The sequence below is a fragment of the Amborella trichopoda genome, chromosome 3 (assembly GCF_054954075.1).
Source record: "Amborella trichopoda isolate Santa Cruz 75 chromosome 3, AtrichopodaSantaCruz75HAP2 v2.0, whole genome shotgun sequence".
In the NCBI taxonomy this organism is placed as follows: Eukaryota; Viridiplantae; Streptophyta; class Magnoliopsida; order Amborellales; family Amborellaceae; genus Amborella; species Amborella trichopoda.
Window position 1 is genome coordinate 46,399,356 of NC_142338.1, and position 14,347 is coordinate 46,413,702.

A 14,347-nucleotide genomic window follows, 5' to 3' on the forward strand; every position below is an offset into this window, starting at 1 on the left:
CCGATTCCGTACAGTGAATCGGCGAGTCACTGTACAGAATCGTCCGGTTCTCTCTAGCACCGGACGATTTCCGATTTTTTAGCCAATACGATCCACTTTTTGCGATTTCCGAGTCGAACCGGGCTAGTCCGGTTCGACTCGGCATTTTTTAAAACACTGGTTCGAACCCTTTTTAGTCGACCAACATTAAAAAAAGAGCAATTTATGTACGGGTACGGTTTGTATAGAGCTTAATCTTTAAACAATTAAATTAGAGCTTACTCTCAAATAGTGTTGAGAAATGTAGTTTTAATAGTGTAAATCTTTGTGATAGCCTTAAAGTATATATTTTTATTTTTTTATAGAGTTTAAAGCTTCAAAAATACTGTAGAGAAATGTAGTTTTAATATTATAAATCTTTGTGATAGCCTTAAAGTATATATTTTTATTTTTTATAAAGTTTAAAGCTTAAAAAATAGTGTAGATTGACATATCTATCCTAACATGAAAATCTTGAAAATTGACGGTCTAAAAATATGTCACAAAATACACTATTTCCAAAACTTGCGACCCATTTTTTTTTCTTATATCCATGCATCTTGATGTCGAGATGATCAATTTGAAGATATTTTAGGCATCAAAACAACCTCTTCTAGTGAAATTTTTGAGGTAGGCTCAAATTTGATTGTTTAGAGCTTCGACCCTATGTAAACTTTTCCCTTTTATGTATAGATATAAAATAAAAGAAAAAGTTTAAGGTAAATATCATTGTCGACCTTGTGTGATATCAACGTATACTTTGTGTCTGATTTCTCAATAGATCCACAAATTTAAAATGTATCTAGAGGCATTAACTTTTTAAAAAATCTTTCTACTAACCCCCTCAACATATAACCACGTTTTATACCATGTTTCCATCCCAAATAAATTTCAAAATATCGCTATCTTTTCCATTCGAGCTTTTCTCTTTTCCTTCTCCATCTCTCTAGTTTCGCTTTTTTGCCCTCTCTCTCTCTCTCTCTCTCTCTCTCTCTCTCTCTCTCTCTTTCTCTCTCTCTCTAAATCTAGCAACCAAAAGGCTTTGGCTCTCTCTTTCACGCCCTCGCCCTAACACCAAATCTCAGTTGTTTTATTTGCTCCAAAAATTTTCTGGTCTGGTTCTCAATCATTGAACCCCCTTCGACAATGAGAAAGGAGAGAAAGCGATAGATGGGAAAGGCCACTCTTTTTTTTTTTTTGTCCATCCTGAGTTTCAAATATAATCTACATATGTGGGAGTATTGGGAAATCATATATGAAATTAGGGTCTATGAAGATATTTTCCAAAAGTTCATATAAATACAAGGCTCTAAATAATCAAATTGGGGCACACATCAAAATTTTCACTAGAAGAGGTTGTTTTGATGTCCAAATATCTTCAAATGGATTATCTCGACTTCAAGATGTATGAATATGAGAAAAAAATGGATTTCAAGTTTTACAAATAGCGCAACTTGCAATGTATTTTTTGACCGTCAATTTTCAAGATTTTCAAGTTTTTTTAGGTTTGCTCGATCTACATTATTTTTGAAGCTTCAAATTTTATAATTAGAGATGAAAATATATTTTAAGGCTATTACAAAGATTTCTAGTATTAAAACCACGTTTCTTGACAATATTTAAAGGTGGTATTTACTTTGATTGTTTAGAGCCTCGGTTTGGTAAATAAATAAAATACAACATGGGTCAATTTTGGTAAAAAAATGACAAGAAAGGTAATTTCGTGTAGAGTTTGTTTACATTTTTCTCATAATGCCCCTCGATCCCCAGACTGGTTTTAATTTTTAATTTTTATTTACTATTATTTTTATTGTCTAAGCTTTGTCCTATGTTTTGGGACAGTTGTTGACCAGTCCGAGGTTCCCATCCTTTGACCACCAAGATTGTGGTATTGCAATACATTATGTGCAGTCCGAGGCCCCCAACTGTCTTAAAACATAGGATACAACCCAAACAATTGAAAAAAGCTAAAAAAAAAATTTAAAACTGGGAATTATAGAAAAAAAAATTAAAAACCATACAGTAAACGACCTTCTTATATATTTTTGCCAAAATTGACCCATTTTATATTTTATTTATTTATTTTGTGTCTATATGTAAATTACTCCTCAATAAAAACACAATTTAGAGATTTGCCCATATGGAGTGTTTTGAGATAGCGAAATATTCTAACTCTAATAATCCCTTGTATGAGGATTGATGAAACTCTATGACCTTTGAAACTACTACTTCCTTGAAGCAGATACATGAAATACAAGGTGGAGCTCAGATGATTTTGAGAGCTCTAACTTGTAAGCAACTTGTCAAATGAATTCAATAACCCCATATGGTACCATAAATTTAGGCTTGACTTCATTAGGTTCATGAATCCTCACAAGGGTTTTGCAATAAGGTTGTAGCCATAGGCAAGCCATATTACTTGTGAACAAATATGATAACTGGATATTGGGATATGTCAGTGTCTAATTATATACTATACCTATATAGAATCTGTATCCTATAGTTTTAGTAAGTATTTGTTGTACCCTCTGTATAAATCCACAATTGTATTGTATCTAATTTAACTCATTGAATACTAATAAAGATTGTTTCTATAAATTCACAATTGTAATGCATCTAATTTAATTCATTGAATACAGGAAAAAGATTGTTTGTCATATGGTATCAGAGCTTGGTTCTCTACGATTTTGTCATGGCCTTCTCTGCGATCTATGCATCTTCGGTTGTGATCTATGCAAACTTGGATACGATCTATGCAAGCTCGACTTTGGGTAACTTTTCTGTCACGGTATTTCTCTCAGACCTCTCTAATCTCAGTCGCTCGGTCGATGCTTTTCTCCCCTCTTATCTCTCATTTCTTTGTTTTTCTTTTTTTTCTATTATGTGAAAAAGCGTGGATTTCCCACGCTATTTTCTCTACTCTCTCTCTTTTCTCTCGATCTCTGAGACCTCTCTCTTATCTCTCTGATCTCTCTCTCAACCTCTCTGATCTCCTACTCTCTTTAATCTCTTTCTCTCCATTCTCTCGCTCTCTCTCAAAACCCTCTTATCTCTCTGCCCTCAAATCTCTCTTATCTCTTTGCCTCAAAATCTATCTTAACTATTTTATTTTTCTGCCCTCGAATTTCTCTACTCTCTCTTATCTCTCTGCCCCCAAATCTCTCTTTTCTCTCTACCTCAAAACTCTTTTGTCTCTATTCCATCGTATCTCTTTCTCTATCTCTCTCTCACCATGGATGCCCCTCCCTCTCTCTCTTTGATTTTTCTCTCACCGTGGACACCCACTTCTCTCCACAATCATCGCACCAGTCACCAACTCTCTCTACTTTTTTTCTATACGCTATTCTCTATCTCTAATTTTTCTCTCACTGTAGATACCCCTACACCTCTCTTTCTACTTTCTCTCTCTTTCTATGCTATTCCTTCTCTCTCTCTGATTTCTCTCTCGGTCTCTTGCTATTCTCTCGATCTATTTATTTCTCTTCTCGATCTCTTCGCTATTCTCTCTCTGACACATCAAGTACACATGCCTAAAGAAGAAGCCTATGTTTGCTGCTGTTGCTGATACAAGACAACCATTGCTCTATCCACCAACTCAAACTGAATGTCACAATCCCACTCCTACTTCACCACCTGTGACATTTACATTGGGACAAGTGTAGTCTATGCTTTTACAATCACATCTAGCCTCTGAACCCACCCCCTCTTTCTCAGGTAACTCTGTTTTGTATCTTCGCTGACGGACTTACGAACTTCTCATCATATGACCCCCAATGAGTCCACTCTAGTTGATTGTAAGTATTTTTCTAATACTATCTTCTATATTGTCGATGAAACCACTATGAAAGTTTAAAAATGGGCTCCATATCTCTTACCTTTGACCCTTCTAGTAAATTAAGGATTTCTGATGTTTATCATGTTTCTTCCCTTACCATGAATTTATTGTCCGTCAGTCAGATTACCTATTCAAACTGTTATATAATTTTTCCTCCATCTTCTTGCTATATACATGATTGGCAATCAGGGCAATTGATTGGAACTGAGTGTAAAGTTGGAAATTTGTACCACCTGGACTACCTGCATATGCCAACCTCTTATGTCTGTGTTGTTTCTACTATTGATGACACATCTCTATGGCATCAACGTCTTGATCACATATCTGGTTCTCGTTTATAGTGCTTATTTTCCCGCAATGTGGATGGTACTGTTAGAAATAAATTTTTTATTGATGTCCAACATTATGCAATTTGCAAATTCGCTAAATCTCATGCATTACCAATTTCTCAAAGTACTTCCATTTCATCTTCTATGTTTGATCTTCTTCATACTGATGTGTGGGGTCGTGCACCGATTCTAGCTAAAGCAGGGTGACGATATTTTGTAACCTTTATTGATGATCATACTCGTTATATATGGGTTTTCTTTATGAATAATAGCATTGAATTTTATAAAATTTTCACTCAGTTTTGTTCATATGTAGAAACCCAAATTTCCACTAAGCATAAAGCTATACGCAGTGGGTGCTCCAACAATTTTTGGCTAATAAAAACATTCAACACCAAAAAACATGTCCTTATACATCAGAACAAAATGGTATTGCCAAACATAAAAATCGTCATATATTGGAAACCACAATAGCCCTTCTTTTCTCTACATCTATCCCAAAAGAATTTTGGGCAGAAGTTATTTGTACCACAATCTTTCGCATCAACATAATGTCATCCTTCATTTTATCTGGCGAAACACCTTTCCAAAAACTCTATACACGATCAATCGATTATTCCCACATCCGGGTATTTGGCTGCACTTGCTTTGTCTTGTTACCCCCAACTGAGAGAGATAAGTTATCTCCAAAGATTGTGAAATGTTGCTTCATAGGTTAGGCATATTCCATTATTTAAAAATAAAAATGATACCTCACCCTCTCACCTTTCTTTCTTGGACCCCTTCTCTAATTCTGTTCCCAATTCCTCTGGCCATTCCACCTGTGTCCCTTTATCTGAAGCCCAAGAAGGAACTCCATCACCTCATGCTGCTAGTCTTGATCAGAACCCTGCACTTGCTGATCCTCTGTTGCTCCTTGCTCTTAGACGGAGCACCCGGGTATCTTTTCCACTACCCGACTTGCTGATTATGTAACCTTCTTACCTCTTCACCAAGCATTCCTTATTTTTGTTCATTCTTTTTCCGAACCTCAGACTTACAAAGAAGCTGCAAGTCAACTTGAGTGGCAACAAGCAATGATTGATGAGTTGAATGCTCTCGAGTGTATGCATGCTTGGGACTTGGCAACTCTCTCGAAAGAAAAAATTATTATTGGTTGCCGATGAGTATATAAAATTAAAACCAGTGCCGATGACAGCCTTGAATGATACAATGCCCGCCTGGTAGTAAAATGTTACAATCAATAATATGGCATCGACTTTGCAGAAACTTTTACTCCCGTCGCTCATATGACTACAATTCGTACACTTAACTTCTATTCAACAATAGTCTCTCTATCAATTAGATGTCAAAATTACTTTTTTCAGCGGTGATCTTGATAAAGAAGGATATATAAAGTTACCTCCTAGTGTTGTGGATTCCAAAAAACGAGTGTGTAAATTTCAACGAGCCTTATATGGACTCAAATAAGCACCTAGTGCGTGGTTTGAGAAATTTCATAATGAAGTACTTTCTGTTGGATTTCAACAAAGTAATTATGCCCTAGCCCTCTTTGTGTTTGAAATTCAGCATGATGATTTCTCTTGTTATTATACATGGATGACATGATTATCTCGGGTAATAATATTGGCACAATTCACAAAATCAAATAGAAGCTTAATAGCACTTTTGAAATGAATGATTTGGGTTTCTTGCGATATTTCATTGGATTAGAAGTTGCATATTCTCCTCGTGGCTATTTGTTTTCACATCTAAAATATGCTTCAGAGAATGTTTTTTAAGCTCGACTACGGGATGATACAAAGAGAGTTGATACCCCTCTTGAGGATAATGCCAAATCTCGGGCTACTGATGGTGAAGCCCTTCCTGATCTAACTTTTTTAGGCAACTAGTTTGAAAACTGATATATCTGACAATTTCATGCCTAGATATTGCTTATGCAGTACATATGATTAGTTAGTTTCTGAGTGCTCCGCTTTTTGTACTTCTCGTTGCCATTTTGCACATCATTCGTTATATCAGGGATACATGTTACCAAGCTTTATTCTTCTCCGTTTCTACTTCATTTGAGCTCCGGGCCTAGAAAGACTCCGATTTTGTAAGTAATCCAAGTGATCGTAAATTTACCACAGGATTCTACATTTTTCTCGGTGATTCTCTTATCTCTTGGAAAAGCAAGAAACAAAAATGAATAGCTAAATCAAGTATGAATGCTGAATATCGGGTTATGACACAAACTACCACCAAGATTGTCTGGCTACGTTGCTCGAAGACATGGGTATCACTATTTCTACTCCTACTCCACTTTATTGTGACAACAAGAGTACTATTTACATTTCAAAAAATCCGGAGTTCTATGAGTGTACAAAACATATTGAAGTCGATTGCCACTATGTTTGACAATAATATCTAGCAGGCATAATTTTCGTACCATATATGCCCACCGCAACACATGTCGCCAACTTCTTCAATAAGTCTCTTCCCCTGTATCCTTTCTCACAATTTGTTTCCAAACTCTCCATGATTCCTTTAAAATCATCTAGAGTTTGTGGGGGAGTGTGAATAGATATGACAACTACAACAGATATGGCAACTGGATATTATGATCTGTCAGTGTCTAATTATATACTAGACCTATATAGAAACTATATCCTATAGTTTTAGCAAGTATTAGTTGTACCCTCTTTATAAATCCACAATTGTATTTTATCTAATTTAACTCATTGAATACAGATAAAGACTGTTTCTCACATCACTTACTTAGAACTCTTTTTCTTTGTATTTTTTATTCGCTTGTTATTTCAAACAAATTTTTGATAAATTTAGATTTTTCCCTCAAAATTCATGCAATATATTCTCTTGGCTTTGTAGTTCTAAATCTAGAAATCAAACGGTTTTTTCTCCAATGCTATCTAACATGAAATAGGGGTGGCAACAGGTCTTGTTTGGTCCGGATGTTGATATTGGACTCGAATACTATTTGGGTTCGAGACCTAGGTCGGGTCCTGGGTCCATTGCCACCCCTGCATGAAAATGGAGGGGTTGCCCATAGGCAACTTCATATGAGGCTATTTTGGTGGAGAGGCGGTGGGTGCTACAACCAATGGAAGCCATTAAACCCGATGTTTGGATTTGGTTGATACTAAGTACCATAAGTAAATCTTCACACGTTTGTTGACCAATTTAGTTTGCTTGTTAATTTCGAAATGGTGCAATGAACTAACTTTGAACTAGGTACTCTACAACTTAAGAAATCCATGATAAAAATACTCAGGGAAATATCATCGCTCTTACTCAAATTGGAGCTTGGCAGTCCATGTAGCTTAAAATATATTATCAAGAAAAATTGAGAAATTACAACAACAGTAAATGGGTGTGATAGAGGAGAAAAGTGAGCTTGCTTACTCATATGGGCACCCACCTCTAATATGATGAGACTTTCTATAAGATTTGGTGGCTCAATGAATTCCATTGAAATATTAAGGTTGTTTTCGATGAGGTTCAAAAAAGGCAAGAGATATGTCCAAAATGATATGGTTAGAAGTGGTAAGAAGAATTATGGTCTCATTGAGGATATGACCCTTAATTGAGCAAAATGATGAATAAGGATTCGTGCAGCCGACTCCAATTCGTTGCGAAAAGATTTTGATGATGATGATTTGTGTTTGTTTTTTTTCCTGGGGGCAGTTTTTGTTGGGGGGGTGTTGCAGCTATCCCTTAGTAGTCTAGTGATTCCCCCGATTTGTTAGTACCAAACGTCACATTTCTACAACAACAAACTATTTGGTGTCATGCTTAATCTCATTTCAATAGTATGTTTAGGGATCCTAAATGCCCCCACAATCAGTGTCTCATGTAACTCATTTAGTATCTAATATTTCCAAGATGAAGTAGCTCATTAACTGTTGTATTTGGGTTTGCCATAGGACCCTCTTCAATGACATCTGTCTAATTAGGTTGAGGTAAGATATAACAATGAGAGAAGAGTGTTTCTCATGGAGAGGTGAAGAGCATATGCGGTTACTTTCTCCTTCTCTTTTCGAAAGAGAATTTCGTAGTTATACCCCATGGGCTTGATTACTTGAGAGTCAAAGTTACGAATTCCACAAAATATTTGAGACTGTGATGATTAGTGTAGATAATAAAGCATCATGCTACTGAGCACAACATCCATTTACTTAGGGCATGGATAATTGCTAACATTTCCTTCTTATACATGGACATTGCCAAAGTTTTTCTTGATAGTTCATTGCTGAAAGCAATGTTATCAGATTCGCTTCATAAGCCTCCTTGGTATGATCTAAAGATGGATGTACTTCGGTGCTTTAAACAATTTGGGGAAAGCTTGAGAATATTTTAAAAGAATAAAAACATTACACGTTTGGTTCACATGAAAATGTTTTCTAGAAACCATTTTCACATAAAAAAAAATCTCTCATGTGATCAAGTATGGGAATATTTTTACATCAATTAGTTGCCTATTAATGTAAAAAGATGCACTAAGACCAATTGGTATAAAAATATTCCCACATTGCACCATATGAGAGGACTTTTTCATGTGAAAATGTTTTCTAGAAAATATTTAAACGTGAACCAAACGTTACATTCCTAATCACGTAGGCATTTTTTAAAAGAAATTAATTTTTTTTAAGAAAATCAAGACTTAAACAAATTACTTACACCCATTTTTGTTACATTTGCATAAAAGGGGGGTAGAGAGACCGCAAATTTTTCTTTTTTTTTTACTCAATTTAACAAAAATACTAAAAAATTTGTAAGTTAGACTTTTATTTTAGTAGTTTTCCTTTTTTCTTATTTATTGTAGCGAGAGAGTGTACTGATCTATTTTTTAAGAGAAAGTGTGATAATTTTTATATGAAAGTATATTATGAGATCATTTACCTTTAGTACAAAGTGGTCACAATAAATCTTGGCCATCGGATGTCAAATTGGGTGGCTGCATTTATTTCTTTGACCAAGCTCAACGTTCAAAAGAATTTTTCTTGAACTTTGTGACTCAAGCTATCAGATTTCACATCGGATGGTTGTAAGTAATTGTGACCTCCTTGTTCCAAAGGTAAATGGTCTCATTGTATACAATTCCAATTTTTATTTTAGAGAGACTACATATATTTTTGCACATTAATATACTTAATAAATGAAGGATACGGTTTATATGGGTCCCCAAACTCATATGTAGAAATGTGCCCCCCCATAATAATCCATTTATGAATTAGATTTTGATCCTAATTTTGAAAGAATATGAAATCCCTAACATGGTTAAAAAAATAAATTTTAAAAACTAAAAAAGATAGTCTTTTTTTGAAGGAAATTTTTAAGTCATTTATTTTTATGTTTTTGTAAAAGGAATCTTTGGTCGGATGGTATGTGCCGTGGGATGCAAATGTAAGAATGTGTTCCCCGGTGCTAAACGCTTTTCCACGAATGAATACATGGATATGGCACGTCAATTTAATATTTTAATTTTGTCTTACATAAATCACATCTCCACATTAAAGTGTCGGATTGTCCGTCGCTTTGCCTCGGTGGTTGGGAAACCCGAAGTAGTGTTTAATTGCACAAACCGGCCGTGGAAACCGGTCATGGGCCGGGTCGGGGAACCCAGAATCATTTTTCTTTCGTTCTGCTCAATTTCAGTTAGTCCTCTCTTCCCTCAAGTAGAGTTAGATGCAAGTAAAATGATAGCTAATTTCCTCACAAAATCAAGGTGGATGGATAGATTTATCATGAAATCAATGCAGAGAGAGAGAGAGATTTATTTCACAGGGGAATCAAGAGGGGAGATCTGAATTATGGTCCACAAGAGAGATATGAGAAAAATATAATGAGCACTCTGCTGTTTTGTAGCGAGTTTGTGACCCCACTAACAAATAACAAGTAGCTTGTGGAGGGCCACACACCTTTTCCCAAGTGACACTTTCCAATACACAATCAAACATCACCCAATCATCTAATCAAATGGATAAGAAAACAAAGCAGAACCATCCATATAAGATCGTGGACCAATCTATTCAACCTACTACATGGTTTATGATAAACATAGAGATAAACCTATAATAATGGAATATTTGGATTTTCATTGGGTTCTTAGAATTGGGTCATTTGGCTTTGTTTAGGGTTTGTAGGGTGCATCACAAATATCCTATGCTCAAATCCCACCTAATCAACCCATAGAAAGAGTGGAGGAACAATGGTCATTTATGCAGGGCTTGAAAACTTCCAAGTTTCCAATTTGAACTTACTCATTATCCTTTGGACCGGTCACCATCAGTTGAGCATTCAAGCTCTTAGTAACTAGCAAAAAAATCTCGTGTTACTTCATGATGTGGCACAATTGTCCTATTCTAGGGTCGTAAATTTATGAGCTGTATTTTATTATTATTATTAATGAAAAATGGGTAGGGGCCTTCTCCCCCACTGACTAACCAAAAAAAAAAAAACCAGTAAAGAAATCAGTACACCATGATCTAAGTGTAATGGAGAGAGAGAGAGAGAGAGAGAGAGAGAGAGAGAGAGAGAGGAATATGTGAGATACGATGGATCCTAGAGATTTTCTTCCTATCTGCAACATTTTATTGTAGTATATTTAGTTTCAAATTAACACTAGGGATTCCACCCCTCCCTCCACCAAAACACAAACACGAAAAGAAAAAAATATAAGAAAATAAAATTTCTAACTACCAATAGTCCCCACAAGAACACAATCCTCCCTTGAAGTGATGGAAGCGGTTCCGATCTCGCACAACAATCTCCCGATGGAAAATCTCAGAGACAAACTTTGTCATAGAGTGACAGTCACTACAAACTCTAAGATTCTTCACAATACGTAGTGTTGTGCCATGGCTAGTGTTAATTAGTCCAAAAGCAATAGCCAGCTTTTCACTGTGCCTGCACAATGCGTACTCCTTTTCCTCCTCATCCACATCAAGCAACACTTGTGAAGTGTTTGCTGTGTACCCTGCGTGTTTCAGACGCTCTGTAATCTCTTCTAACATGGAGTATATATCTTTAGTTTGAGGATGTGATTCCTCTCCCATTCGAAATTCGTAGACTACACCATCCAATTCTATGAGGCTACAACCTGGTTGCTTCTTAATCTTCAAACCCTTCATTGTTTTCCTCACATTTATCGCATCTTTCCACCTCTTATTAGATGCATATAAGTTCGATATAAGGACATAAGTTCCATCATGTGTAGGCTCTAGATCTATAAGCTTTTTGGCAATTCTTTCCCCTAGATCAACCTTACCATGGATCCTACAAGCCCCAAGAAGGGCACCCCAAACTGAGGCATCAGGTTCCATAGGCATGTCATCAATGATCTTCATGGCGTCCTCGAAAAGTGAGGCTCTACCAAAGAGATCAACCATACATCCATAATGCTCAATTTGAGGTGTGAGCTTATACAAGTTTGGCATGGCCTTGAAATGGTGTCGACCCTCTTCAACCAACCCAGCATGGCTACATCCAGATAGAACTCCAATTAGTGTAACACTATCGGGCTCCATCCCTTGCCTTATCATTTCAATGAAGATCTCTAGGGTCTCTGGACCCTTCCCATGAATGGCGAACCCTACAATTATGGCCGTCCAAGAATACACATCCTTGACTCTCATGTCACTAAAGACTAGGAATGCACTGTCTATGCTCCCACACTTCGCATACATGTCAATAAGCGCGTTACCAACAAACCCATTTGTTTCAATGTTATTCTTTCCTATATAGGCATGGATCCATTTGCCTAAATCTAGAGCGCCCAAGCTAGCACAAGCACAAAGCACCCCAACAATAGTGTGGCTATCTGGGGTGGCCTCATTTGTGCACAATAATTGGCGAAAAGCTGACAATGCCTCCTTAGAAAACCCTTGCTGTGCTAGTCCAGCAATAAGAGCATTCCATGTGACTACATTTCTTTTAGGCATTCCATCGAAAATTTTCAAAGCCATGTTCATGTCACCACATTTCAAATACATATCAACCAAAGCATTACCCACAAATACATCTAATTTCACCCCATTTTTCTCTATGTACTTGTGGACCCTTTCACCCAATTCAAGGTCCCCTAATTGAGCACATGAAGATAAAACAACAGTCATTGTCACCTCATCTGCCTTTATTTTCGCCAAAGTCATGTTGAGAAAGGCGTCAATTGCGTCCCTATGAAAATCCAAGTTTGCATATGCGGTAATCAATGTAGTCCAAGAGACCAAATCAAGCTCGTGGGTTTCATCGAATAATTGGCGGGTAGCTTCGATGCAAGCACAATCAGCATACATTCTCATCAGATTGTTGACTACATAGACATCACAAAGCAACCCAACTTTAATAGCTTGAGCATGAATCTCCTCTCCTTCCTGTAATGCCCCAAGTCGAGCGCAAGCTCTAATGATAAATGGGTATGTATAATTATCAGGAATCGCCCCTCTTTGGACCATGTCTTTAAAAATTAATATTGCTTTTTCGGGCTTTTTGCTTTGAGAAAGGCCCCTTATGATGGAGTTGTAGAAATGGGTAGTTGGGTTTGTGATCTGACAGAAAAAGGCAAGTGCATAATCGATGTTTCCAAAAGGAGAAATAGAAGAAAATGACAAGATTTTGCTCAGAACTAGTGTGGATTGTAGATGGCTTAGTTTGATTACAGGGACATGAATTTGCTTCAATTCTTCCATGTTTCGACACCATTCGAGTTTTTGAAGGATGAAAGGGAGTTGTGGGGTAAGAGTAGAATTAGGGTTAGAGTTGTGGGGGGATTGACATTGGGGTTTTGGTGTGTAAATGGGGGAAATGGGCAAATGGGCAATTGCAGGTGAAGCCATAGCTGCCTCTACATGGAAGCGAGAGGAACGAAGCATAAAGAAGGGGATGCAGAAAAGAGTGTATGGCGGGGGAAAATTGTATTTTTGAAAGATGGGTACTAGCCGTTCGCGAGTTCTTTCATTGCTATTGATAGATATTAAAATAATGTTATTAAAAAATATTAAGAGAATATTATTTATTATTTCCATCAACTCGTTCATCGAGACGCTTTGGCCGAGTGGTTAAGGCGTGTGCCTGCTAAGTACATGGGCTCTGCCCGCGAGAGTTCGAATCTCTCAGGCGTCGCCACTTTTTTGTTATCTGAGTTTCATTCTCAATCATGCTTATTATATTTTTTTTTTCTGGGAAAATATTAAAAAATTTGAATATTGAAAAAAAGTAACTCTTGAATACTGAACAATTGATAAAGATGCGGATATTCACCTTAGGCTAGCTGGGTTTCATTTTCGGGGAAAATATTAAAAAAAGTTTTAAAACCCCTTACGGTATTACTGAGTTAAAAGATTATAAATTACAATATATGCTTTTAATATTATGCAGTAAGAACTTATATTCTCTAAAGGAGATATTGAAAAATTTCTAAATTGCCTTTTCGGTGTCGGGAAGCCCAAACGATTACATGTGCTTTTATAATTTTACCTTATGAGACATCTTAACTGAATGATAATTGGGGTAAAAATTATCAAAATACGCTTAATTATTCTGACTTTTTAAAATTGAATAGGAGCATTTAAAAAAAAAAGAAGGTAGAACATATTAATTGATGTAAAAATTTAAAAGTGTGTATAATTTGTAATCTTTTGACATTTTAGTGATATTGCAAGGGGTCCACCCCCTTATATTTTCCTCTTCTTTTTTAATGTTAGCCTACATGGACATGGTCATACTCATGGCCTTTACACTTTTTGTTATTAAAAAACCAACCAGTCAACTTAGAATCGCCTGAGTAGACGCGAACAATTAGGATCATTGGGACCCTTATCGGCATGAAAAAACCTTGAGAAATAGCTTTTGAGTGTTTACTTTTCTGGCCTTTTTGGATCAATTGTTGATCCTATGCTACAAAACCCCTCCTAATAGATCAATTTCGGCATAAATTATTCCATTGTAGATTCAATAGAAGGCCTATTTTAGAAAAATTCAGTTTTGGGGTGAGGTTTTTACATCAAAACCTCCTTTTTTTCTGTTTTGAAGCCTAGAAAACCTTGCTCCTTTATTTTATTTACCCTGTCAAATTGCGCAACAAAACACATTGAAATTTGTTTCAAATTGTTCATATTTCATCCCTCCATAAATTTGTTACAAAGAACAACATTTTTTATTGCAA

The 14,347-nt window shown here is 36.2% G+C and overlaps 1 non-coding gene and 1 pseudogene across 2 annotated transcripts; one reads left to right on the top strand and one right to left on the bottom strand.

Annotated features, from left to right (window-relative positions):
- Positions 1 to 10,753: 10,753 nt before the first annotated feature.
- LOC105421401 (pentatricopeptide repeat-containing protein At1g08070, chloroplastic pseudogene) lies at positions 10,754 to 13,129 on the bottom strand (annotated as a pseudogene). The gene has a single exon (XR_016052568.1). The product of XR_016052568.1 is annotated as a pentatricopeptide repeat-containing protein At1g08070, chloroplastic pseudogene (transcript).
- A 94-nt stretch (positions 13,130 to 13,223) lies between these two features.
- TRNAS-GCU (transfer RNA serine (anticodon GCU)) lies at positions 13,224 to 13,305 on the top strand. Its single transcript has one exon. It is a non-coding gene; the product is annotated as a tRNA-Ser (tRNA).
- The last annotated feature ends 1,042 nt before the right edge of the window (positions 13,306 to 14,347 follow it).